The following is a 12,175-nucleotide window of genomic DNA, read 5'->3' as shown; positions in this document are numbered from 1 at the left end:
CTGGACGTTTGCCTCTAAGGTCAAGAACAGGACAAGGTCATCTGCCCTTGCCATTTCTATTCCACGTTTTAGTGAAGCTTCTAGCTGGCACAATTAAGCAGGAAACGCTTTAAAAGGAAGACATAAAGCTATCTCTGTTTGCAGATGATATTATCATGTATATAGAAAATCTGGAGGAACCCACTAAAAAAACTGCTAAAGCTGATAAAAGGCTTCAGCAACATGGCAGCATACAAAATCAATGTGTAAACTTCAATTGTAGTTCTATATACCAGCAGTGAAATTAAGGAAACAATTCCATCTATAATAGCATTCATAAGATTAAAATATTTAAATACATTTTAAAAAAAAGAAATGCAAGACTTCACAAAATATCATGCTCAGACACTTTACAACCCCATGGACTGTAGCCCACCATGCTCCTCTGTCCATGGAATTTTCCAGGCAAGGATACTGGAGTGGGTTGCCATTTCCTTCTCCAGGGACCTTCCCAACCCAGGGATGGAACCCACGTCTCTTGTCTCCTGCACTGGCAGGCAGATTCTTTATCACCAGGTCCACCTAGGAAGCCCACCAAGTAAAGGTCAATGCAAGCGTAAGGAAAGCTGCTGTTCATGAATCAGAAAACCTAATATTGGTAAAGCAGCAATAATCCCTCAAGTGATCTACAGATTTTACGTAATCTCCTAAAATCCAAATGGAGTTTATTCTGCAGAAATTGTCGAGAAAATACTGAAATTTATTTGAAAGCTCAGGGATCAGAATAGCCAAAATAGTGTTGAAAAAGAGCAAAACTGGATGATTCACAATTTTAAAACTTACTGCAAAGATATAGTAATGAAGGTAATTAAAAGGTACAAACTACTATTTAATTCAGATATATAGTGCAGCACGGGGAATATAGCCAAAATTTTATTATAGCTATAAATGGAGTATAACCTTTAAAAAACATGAATCACCATAGTGTATAGCTGAAACATACAATATTATACCTCGACTAGACTTCAGTTAAAAATATATACTAATTAAAAGAAGCCAGACACATGCTGTATGATTCCACTTGATGGTGTGTCCAGACAGGCAGAGATCCAAGACAGAAAGTAGATTAGTTCCTTTTCCAGGGCACTGAAGGCCTGAAGGGAGCAAAGAGATGGGGAAAGACTGAATGGGTAGGTTTCTTTCCGGAGTGATGAAAACATTCCAAAGTTAAATAGTGGTGATAATTATGTAACTCCATGAATATGCTAAAAAAAAAAAAAAGTTGAAATGTACCCATTAAATGGGTTTGATTTATGATCCATAAATTTTGTCATAATAAAACGATTTTATGGGACTTCCCTGGTGGTCCAGTGGTTAAGACCCCACGCTTCCACTGCAAGGGGCACACAGGTTCCCAACTAAGATCCGGAATGGTGTAGCTAAAAACACATAAATAAAAAATAAGATGATTTTGTAATTCCATTAGGATAAACTCTTAACTACATCCGGTTGAACAAATAGGTGGTGTGTGGAGAGAGAGACCTGAGGAAATTATCCAAATGCAATGCAGATGATACAGAGCCCAAAAGACATAGGAAGGAGCCCAGAGGCTACACGGGGAATCTCCCACATCCGTGGAGTAACAGTGCTGGAGCAGGAAATGAATGGATGCTGACGAAGGAGATAGTAGCCAAAAATATTCCGAAAGTGGAGATTTTTGACAGAGACTCTCACTTTGAGGATGATATTCTGAGCTCTAAGCAAAAGGCATGGATGTCTAGAGAGACTTTAAAACATAAAGAAAGATGAGAAAATCCCAGAAGCTTTCCAAAAAGAATAGATCGCTTTACCGAAAATCTGTTTCAGAACAGATTTCTCATCCACGAGAGAACTGATGCAGATGGGAATGAGATGATATCTTCGGGTGCCAAAGGAAAGTAATTTTCAACCCCAAATTCTAATCCTAACTAAGTTTGATGCATTTGCAGTGAAAGGTAGTGGCTAAATGTGTGACTCAGGAGCTAGAAGATGTGGATTTGAAACTCAGCTCGGCTACTTCTGTGGATTCCAGCCTCAGTTTTCTGACCTGTAACACAAAAATAACCACCTTATAGGGAGTTGTGAGAATTATGTGAATTTGCATATGTCATCATGCTCAGAATAATACTTGACATATAGATGCACTGTTGAAGGGTTAGCTGCTAACTCAAGACGTTGCTGTTCAGTCGCTCAGTCGTATCTGACTCTGTGACCCTGTGGACTGCAGCACGTCAGTCTTCCCAGTCCTTCACTATCTCCTTGAGTTTGCTCAAACTCATATCCACTGAGTCGGTGGTGCCATCCAACCATCTCATCCTCTATCATCCCCTTCTCCTCCTGCCTTCAATCTTTCCTAGCATCGGGGTCTTTTCTAATGAGTCGGCTTTTTGCATCAGGTGGCCAAAGTATTAGAGCTTCAGCTTCAGCATCAGTTCTTGCAATGAATATAAAGGATTAATTTCCTTTAGGATTGACTGTTTTGATCTCCTTACAGTCCATGGAACTCTCAAGAGTCTTCTCCAACACCACAGTTCAAGATGTATACTTAGATAATGAACTCAAGATATATACTTAGATATTCAATATGGAAAACAACCTTCCAGTTATATAACCAAGAAAGTTATTTTAGCAATGTCTAGTATTAAATTGGCCTTCCCAGATGGTGCTTGTGGTAAAGAACCTGCCGCCCAAGGCAGAAGATGCACGAGATATGGGTTCGATCCCTGGGTCAGAAAGTTCCCCTAAGGAGGGCATGGCAACTCACTCCAGTATTCCTGCCTGGAGAATCCATAGAGAGGAGCCTGGTGGGCTACAGTCCACAGAGTCACAAAGAGTCAGAAACAACTAAATCGACTTAGCATGCAGTATTAGATTTAAAAAAAAAGAATCAAGAGAAAAACATTGAAAGAGTAAAAGGATCCAGTCAATAGAAGGATAAACTACCCATCCAAAAGATATCATGGGCAGGAACTTGCCTGCATCTTTCTGTACAAAATATAGTCTAAAAATATATAAAATAAAAATTAAAGAAAAATGACAATTCCTTGATTCATGGTGTATTTTAATGTAATGATTTAATGTAAAAGATTAGCAGTATCATGACTGAACAAATACATGCGCACACATATTCCCCTCACAAACCTTGTAAAAATGTCTCAACACATTTCAGTGAATTGATGAACAGTTCACAATCTCTTGCCATACCGCAGTTAAAATAGAAACCAACAAAGTGTAGAACAGAACCAGAAAAGTGTAGTTTGAAATCACAGAAGGAAAAAAAAGCAAGAAAGAGTAAATGTAAGCAAGTATTCAACCACCTACAAAATAATAAAAGAATGGAGAAAATAATGAAGACATCTATGAAAAATTCAGAATTCACTAATATTTTGTTCTAAAATTCCCTTCCTAGTGGTTCTCATTGGTAAATTTTAAAAAAAGTAACTTTTATTTGTACACAGATATTAAATTTGTGAGACACATACCATAAATAGAGTGCCTATGTGCATGTGTTAGTAATGCTTAATAGAGATGATAAATTCTAGGAGAAGTATTATGATTTATTCACTACCATATCCCCATTCCATATAATAGTGCTTGGCATCTAGGAGACTGATAAATATTTATTGAATATTGTAGTTGAATATGAAGTAAAATGAGTCAGAAGCTAACCCTCAGAGGATTTTGCAGAGACAAATAGAACTGGATTATAATCCTGGTTCTGGAACATTCTGAACTCTGGGAAAGTAGAATGTCTCCCAGCTACAATTTTCTACAACATAAAATGGAAATGACAATAGCTACTTTGCAAGGATCTTGCAGGACTTAAACAAGAGGACCATGCGCCAGCTACTAAATTATTAGGTTGTAGCCCTATACCCACCTTTCAAGTCCTCCGTTCTGCAATACTGGGTCTGGGGCTGAAAACCACATTTCTGCTTGGCTCACTGGTTCCAGGCTCAGTCTGGCAACGAGGACTCTGGGGTGGGTGCTGGGGAGAGAGAAACTCCTTCTTGTTTGCACCCCAGGGAGGTCCCATCGACTTCCTGTTTCCAGGAGCCTCGCAGCAGTTTCTGCACCCTTACAATGCTCACTCCTTCCTCTGGGAGCCGTGAAAGCTAGCTTGTAGTTGTTTTTTCTTTTCCCAACACTCACAGAGCCAGCTTCTTCAGGGCACCTCAGACACCAGCACCAACAGAGCAGACCCTTTCTCAGAAGGATGGGTTTCAGCTCCATAACCCCTCCTCCAAATGTCTACATCTTAATACCTGTCCTTCTAGCCCTTTCTCTTTGATCCCCTAGCCTTGAAATTGCTGCCTCTGTGATGAAAGTGAAAGTGTCATTCGCTCAGTTGTACCTAACTCTTCGTGACCCCATGGACTGTAGCCCACCAGGATCCTCTGTCCATGGAACTCTCCAGGCAAGAATACTGGAGTGGGTTGCCATTCCCTTCTCGAGGGGAATCTTCCCAACACAGGGATCCAGCCAGAGCCTCCCACATCACAGATTCTTTACCTTCTGAGCCTCCAGGGAACTCCAACCTCTGTAATACTCTCCTTTTATTACCCAATTAACAATTCTCTGTATTTTCTCTATTAAAATAACGTATGTGGTTTCTTCCTGGTGACTGGTCCCAGATTAAGAACTCAAAGCCCCAAACACGGTGGTTCCCATCACCATTCAGTTCAGTCGCTCAGTTGTGTCCGACTCTTTGTGACCCCATGGACTGCAGCACGCCATGCTTCCCTGTCCATCACCAACTCCTGGAGCTCACTCAAAGTCATGTCCATCAAGTTGGTGATGCCATCCAACCATCTCATCCTCTGTCACCCCCTTCTCCTCCTGCCTTTAATCTCCCAAACACCAAGTTCTTTTCCAATGAGTGGCTCTTCACAGCGGGTGGCCAAAGTATTGGAGCTTCAGCATGAGTCCTTCCAATGGATATTCAGGACTGATTTCCCTTAGGATTGACTGGTTTGATCTCTTTGCAGTCCAGAGTCTTCTCCGACATCACAGTTCAAAAGCATCAGTTCTTTGGCATTCAGCTTTCCTTATGGCCCAACTCTCCCATCCATACATGACTACTGGAAAAACCATAACTTTGACTAGATGAACCTTTATCAGCAAAGTAGTGTCTCGGCTTTTTAATATGCTGTCTAGGTTTGTCATAGCTTTCCAGCATTTTTGCGTGCATGATCACATCTGATCCTCAGAACAAAGCTGGAAAGGAATCACTATAGGTAACCACCCACCCCTATATCAGGTAAGAAAAATAAGACTCAACCACATCCAGGCTATTTTCAAGATTCAACCATACCCTTTGTTTCTTCAAAAAATTTTGGCCAATATTTTAAGGAAACAATCTGAAATAAATATTGAATGAGTGGTCATTGACTTATTTCAGCAGAATATTGTACGTATCAAAATCTTTCAATTCTTTGAAACATTTCCCACTAAAGGAATTCTTAAAAGGATATAAACATCTGATAGATTGCAAATATTTGATGTGAAAGTGAAGGGACAGAGACTTTAATTCAGCTAATTAACTGTCTGTCTTGGGAATCAAAGACCTGGAGTCTGAGTCCGATGACCCAAACTATCAGTCATGTAACCTTGCACAAGACACGTGAGTTCTGAACCTCAGTCTTCTCGTGTGTAAAATGGCCAAGGTCTTGCTGGGCTATTTGAAGAATAAATGGCTTCTGTACAATTCCTGGTACATGTGTGTATGTGTTAAAGACTCAGTCATGTCCGACTCTCTGTGACTCCATGGACTGCAGCCCTGCAGACTCTCCGTCCATGGAATTCTCCAGGCAAGGATAGTAGAATGGGTTGCCATGCCTTCCTCCCCCTCCAGGGGAATCTTCCCGACCGAGGGATGGAACCCAGGTATCCTGCATTGCAGGCAGATTCTTTACTGCCTGAGCCACGAGGGAAACCCCCCTGGTACATAGACTGTCTTAAATAGAAACTGTCATTATAGGATACAGAGAAAGGTCTAGTCAAAATAAAAACATAAGGACATCCATCACCTCACATAATATAATATTCAGTCCAGCGATAACAGGCTTCAGTGCCTTCAAGATATCTGCAAAAACTGTTGTTCCTTTTTTTAATCTGTCCATTCTGCCATCCTCACCCCCAAGGGTGAGGATTTTTTTATTTCACCCCCAAACCAGGAGGAAGATTGCTTATAATCATATAAGCTTCGCGTGTGAGCCACTGACACCTTGTGGAAGAAAGGCGGGTCACTTCTTAGTTCTCTATTAGGACCAAGGACTGTTTTCCCAGAAGGCTCGTCAGACCACACCTGGTAACTCAGCAGCCAGAACGAGGCCCTGTGTTCCTTCCCAAGGAATGAACGCGCGCCCTGAAGCGGGAGTGAGACCCCTTTCTCTGCAGCACACTGCTTCCTGGAGAATGAGGGACACTCAGAAAAAAAAAACTTCCAGTAGAAAGGAAGAGGTGGGACTCGAGAAGGAAATCCCCTTTCAAATAAATATTAGGGGACCACCAACCCCAATGACATCAAAGCTTCTTGGTTATTCCCTCTGTCGAGGATACCTGTGTGTATTAGTTTCCTTTGTGGTGGTGGTTGTTCAGTTGTTAAGTCATGTCCAACTCTTTGTGACCCCATGGATTGTAGCACTGACCCCTCTGTCCTTCACTATCTCCTGGAGCTTGCTCAGATCCGTGTCTATTGAGTCGGTGATGCCATCCAACCATCTCATCCTCTGTCATCCCCTTCCCTTCTCGCCCTCAATCTTTCCCAGCATCGGGGTCTTTTCCAGTGAGTCGGCTCTTCCCATCAGGTGGCCCAAGGATTGGAGCTTTAGTTTCCTAGCACTGTTGTATTAAATTATCATGGTTTTGTGGCTCAAAACAGTAGACATTTATTTGATCAAAGTTCCAGAGGCCAGAGTCAAAAATCAAGGTGTCTGCAGAGCTATGCTTCCTCCAAAGGTTCTAGGGGAGAATCCACTCCTTGCCTCTGCCAGCTTCTGGTGGCTCCAGGTATGCCTGAGCTGGTGGCTGCAGCCCTGGAGTCTCTGCCTCACCAGTCATTTGGCCTCCTCCTCTATTCTGTGTGTCAGCTCTCCCTCTGCTTTGCTCTCAGAAGGACACTTCACATTGGGTTTAGGGCCCACTCGGATAATCACAAAGAGTCAGACACGACTGAGAGACTGAACTGAACTGGATAATCTAGGTGATCTCATAACCCAAGATGCTAAACTTAATTATACCTGCAAAGACCATTTTCCAAATAAGATGTTCAGTTTCAGGGGAACAGTATGTGGTTGTAATTGGGGTGGGGGATGGATCCCCATTCAGCTCACTACACTTAACCACAGGGTTGTTGTGAACAATGGGTTTAAAAGCTCTGGCAGGGACTTCCCTGGTGGTCCAGTGGCTAAGACTCCTCACTATCAATGCAGGTGGCCCACGTTCAATCCGTGATCAGGGAACTAGACCCCACATGCCACAACCAAGAGTTCACACGCTGCAACTAAGATCCGGAGAAGGCAATGGCACCCCACTCCAGTACTCTTGCCTGGAAAATCCCAGGGACGGAGGAGCCTGGTGGGCTGCAGTCCATGGGGTCGCTATGAGTTGGACACGACTGAGTGACTTCACTTTCACTTTTCATTTTCATGCATTGGAGAAGGAAATGGCAACCCACTCCAGTGTTCTTGCCTGGAGAATCCCAGGGACAGGAGAGCTTGATGGCCTGCCGTCTATGGGGTCACACAGAGTCAGACATGACTGAAGCTACTTAGCAGCAGCAACTTAAGATCAAAGACCCAGTACAGCCAAATAAATAAGCAAATAAGTATTTTAAAAATAAAGTAAAAGCTCTGGCAGAGGGCTGGCACCCAGTGAGCATGTGATAAATATTGGTTGAGTCTAAATCCATTTATACATCTCTGCAGCCTCAGCTGGCATTTTACTTTTTCCCTATGCCATGACTTCTGGGGTTCTTGGCAAAAGACAGCCTTCCCTTGGCCTGAACAAGAAGAATGTGAGCCAGCAGGACGAAGGGAATAACTGCAGGATGGAGAGTCAAACGCAGGGCGAGCAGGTTGACCCAGATGGCAAGGAGAGGGAACAGGAAGGCCACGGCCGCGGGGAGCCTGGGGAGGCCAAGGTGCGTGTCTTGGATGGTGCAGGCGGGACGCTGGCCCCTGTCTCACTGCTTTTCCGAGTCCTGGCAGGGACTACAAATACGTTATCTGCCTCAAGTCAAGCAATAACCCCGAGAGTACATAGCTTCTTCCTCTTGAAAAATTGACAATTTCATAAAGGGTACACTTTACAGACCTTACATCCAAGTTTATTTTTCTTCTGGGCAAACACATCAATCTTCCCAAGCCCTCATTTGCAAATAATGAGCCAAAGCCATTCTCTCATCCCTCTGTTTTCCATCTTGCAAAGAAAGGTGATGCTGAAAATTCATACTTAAATTTCATGCTCAGACAGTTTCCCAGCTGGAATGAAGGCACCTTAAGGATCATCTGTCTTAGCCCTGCATCACAGAGGAGGAGTCTGGGGCCAGGAGATGTTAAGTAAACTTGTTTAAAGTCACAGTCGGGGGGTTGGAAGGAAAGGATGAACCATCAGAAAGAACAGCTGGAGCCAAATCCCAGATGGGAAAAAGATCCTGGAGTTCTAGGCAGGCAAGCAGGACTGGAGAGGAGAGTGGTGACCTTGTCATTTTCCTGGGTCACCAACTATAGTTGAAAATTTCAGTGCTTTGTCCCTTAAATTGTCCCTAAGATTCTTTATGTAATCTCATTCAGCAAATAAAGGTTAGACACTTAAACTGTCAAAGGGTCATTAGTCATGTTCTGGAGACTCCGAGCAGGTGAAGTGAATCCAAAGCATGAAATAAGAAGATCTATAACTTTGCCATCAACTGCATTAAATGTGTCATTTATCACCATCCACTGATGCACAGTTACCATCCTCAAACCAGTCCGTGTTACACTCATCATTTTAAGCCTGCATTTTTGTTGTTGTTGCTTGGGACAGACTGACATGATGGATGAAAGAGGTCGTGAAAGAAAAGAGTAACTTTGAACCAAGCAAGTGACATGGCAAACCTGCACCTCATTCCCCACTTTTGTCTTCTCAAGGGCTCTGGCCCAGGGATGGTTCAGCCAACACTGATGCTGCCCACGAGGAAAGACAGGTCTGGAGAACTGAAGTGACCATGGGAACGTCTATCTCTTGACAACAGTGCTTTCCACAACTCCACGCTGTTAAATCAGCAACCCAGAGGATAACTTTTTCTAACAGGAAAGCATCTGCTCAAAGGCTTTGAGAAAATTGAAAGTAGAGTAATTGATTTGGCAACAGCAACAGAGTAATTGTATTAGTCAAGGCTCAATTAGAGAAATAGACCCTGTGTGTGAAATAGACCCTATGGGTGTGGGTGTGTGTGTGCATGTGTGTGTATAGGAGGGAAAGGGGATAGAGGGGGTGACTCGGGCTGATTTATCGGATTATACAACTGCAGGAGCTGGTCATGCGAGTCTGAAGGGTGTAGGACAGGCCATCAGGAAGGGAAGAGCAGAGCATACAAGAATCCGACAGAATTGTGGTCCTAAGGCAGGAGCCTCTCTCTCTCTCCAGGAAAAGCACAAAAGGTGTTCCAACTGATTAACTGAGGCCCACTCAAAGAATTCCCCTAATTTAAAGTCAACTAAGTATGAACTTTTACCATATCTGGGAAATTCATTTACAGAAGCAGTTACGTTAAGGTTGTTATTGAGTAACTGATGACTTGTCCAACCTAGCCAAGTTAACAAGAAGCTTTCCTCAAATTCATTTTGATACCTAGTAACCACATTTCCAGCAGAGTGGAAAAGTCAGGAAGAGAAGAAATAATCTTGGGTGAGAAAATGCTCGAAGTCCATGATGACATTTTCAAATTTTATTTATAACGAAAGAAGAGTTTCAAGAGATGTCAAGCTTCCAGATATATTATCGGCTACAAGTAGCTATATTGCTGGATTAGTTTGCCTGTGTTTGTTAAGGATTTTACATTTATATTCGTGAGAAACAGTAGCGACAAGTTTTTTTTTTTTTTCTTATAATGTCTTTCGTAGGTTTCAATATGAAGATTATGCTGTCAAAAGTTGGATGGCGGTTGCTGTTAGGTGGGGATTGAGACTTTCAGAAGATACAAGAGGACTCGTCTGCCCTCTGGTAGTTTTTCTGCTGACCTGTGTGCTGCTTACATGGAGGTATTCGACATGCAAATACTTACTGATTTGTACACTGATGAAGTACACACTTTTCCATCTGTAGGTTCAACTGTGCAGGCCCTTCAGGAAACCGACACTCAGAAGGAATACAAGGGACTTCTATGGTGGTGCAGTGGTTAAGACTTCACCTTCTAACACAGGGATGCAGGTTCAATCCCTAGTCACAGCCAGAAAACCAAAACACGTAAAACAGAAACACTATTTTAAAAATTCAATGAAGACTTTAAAAATGGTCAACATCAAAAAAAAAAAAACAAAAAAAAACAACCTAGGGATGCAAAAGAAGCGAAGAGATCGGTTACAAACTGACCACAGCTACACGACATTGTAAATCACTGTACTTCAATATTTTTTAAAAGTTCCTATTGATTTAATAAACATTATTACTTGAATATTTAGAAAAAACAAAAAAAAGGGGACCACAGCATAGTCTTGAAAATTCACCTTCAGGCCAACAGAGTACAGCAGAGCAAGGACCAGTCGTGAAAGGAGTCTGCACTGGACAAAAACGCCCCAGCCCCAGTGTTCCCACTTTGCTCTCCATCACTGGGTGAGCTGGGAGAGCCAGTCCCAACGATGCAGACGCTGGGGGCCGCCCGCTCATACACTCCCCAGGGCAGGCTCTCTCCTGAAGGGAGGTCTGAGCCAGGCACGCCCATTCCTGACTTGGAGGGAGTGGAAGAAAGAGAGCATTCTGAGGACTCCTTGTTCACCAAAGAGAAAAGTGTGACTTGGATGAATTCAACCCCCACAGGCACATCTGAGGAATGCAGAGTTCAGCTGAGACCTCGTGGTTCTCCAGTCTTCCTTCCTCCCCGTTACACCACATTTCTGTGCAACAAATTCTGCACAGACTCCAAATCAAGACTCCTTTGTCACTGTCATCCCACAGTAGTGAGAAACAACATCCTTTAAAACGTGCCTCTGTGCTATGTAGCTAAGGAAACTTGAGGAAATGGTGTGCTGAAGGAGATCAGTTCCTCTTAGATAATTTTGCAGACAATCCTCCTGGGAAATTAGCGATAATTAGTATTCTGGCTGCTTTTCTAAAGATGGATTCTTCTGCAGTGAAGCAGTTCAGCTCCATAGTACCTGAGGCAGAAATAATGTGTGCTACAAACACAGGGGATGGTCAAACAGCCACTGCAAGGTCTCCACTTAGAAACCTGAAATCAACCCGGAAGACAACAGAGCGGACCCTCCGGAGGGAACTGAGATACCACAGAGCCAGAGAGCCCAGGGGAGCGTCTGGGTCAGGCAAGGGCTGCAGCTTAACTAGCCTGTTGTTGGGGGAGGGGGTGCCTCTGGGATCAGAAGAGAGCAGGGAGGCTCTTCCCTGAGACAAGGTCCAAGGGAGCAGGGCAGAAGGCAGCCCTGAACCTGCGTCCTTGCTTCATCTTCCCCTCAGATGGGAAAAGCCACTCTGAGAGGGTTTTCTCCAGGCTCTGTTTCCTACTATTACAACACGTTACTCCAAACATCGTGGCTGAACACAATACACGTTGATGCTCTGACAGTTCTGGAGTCAATGTGCCTTTCTTCTGTAGGCTCCAGGTGAGAATCTGTTTCCCTTAACTTGTCCAGTGTCTAGAGGTTGCCCACTTTCCTTGGCTCTCAGCCGCAGCACTGTAATCTCCAGGCTTTGGGGGCAAATCCATAAATTTGTGTCCTTGCCTCTTGCAGTTCCGAAAGGACATCCACATTCCTTGGCTTGTGGCTTTTTCCTCCACCTTCAAAGCCATCAGCACTCACAGAGGTCTGGGGTGTTACTCTGGCCAGGCAAAGGACACCTCGGTGGGTCATCGGTAGCTTCTAGAACAGTGGTTCTCAAACTTCAGTGTGCATCGAATCGTCCAGAGTAAAAGTACAGGACGCTTAGTTTCATTTGAATT

This window comes from Budorcas taxicolor, chromosome 14, assembly GCF_023091745.1.
Source record: "Budorcas taxicolor isolate Tak-1 chromosome 14, Takin1.1, whole genome shotgun sequence".
Taxonomy (NCBI): Eukaryota; Metazoa; Chordata; class Mammalia; order Artiodactyla; family Bovidae; genus Budorcas; species Budorcas taxicolor.
This window is presented reverse-complemented; position numbering follows the sequence as displayed.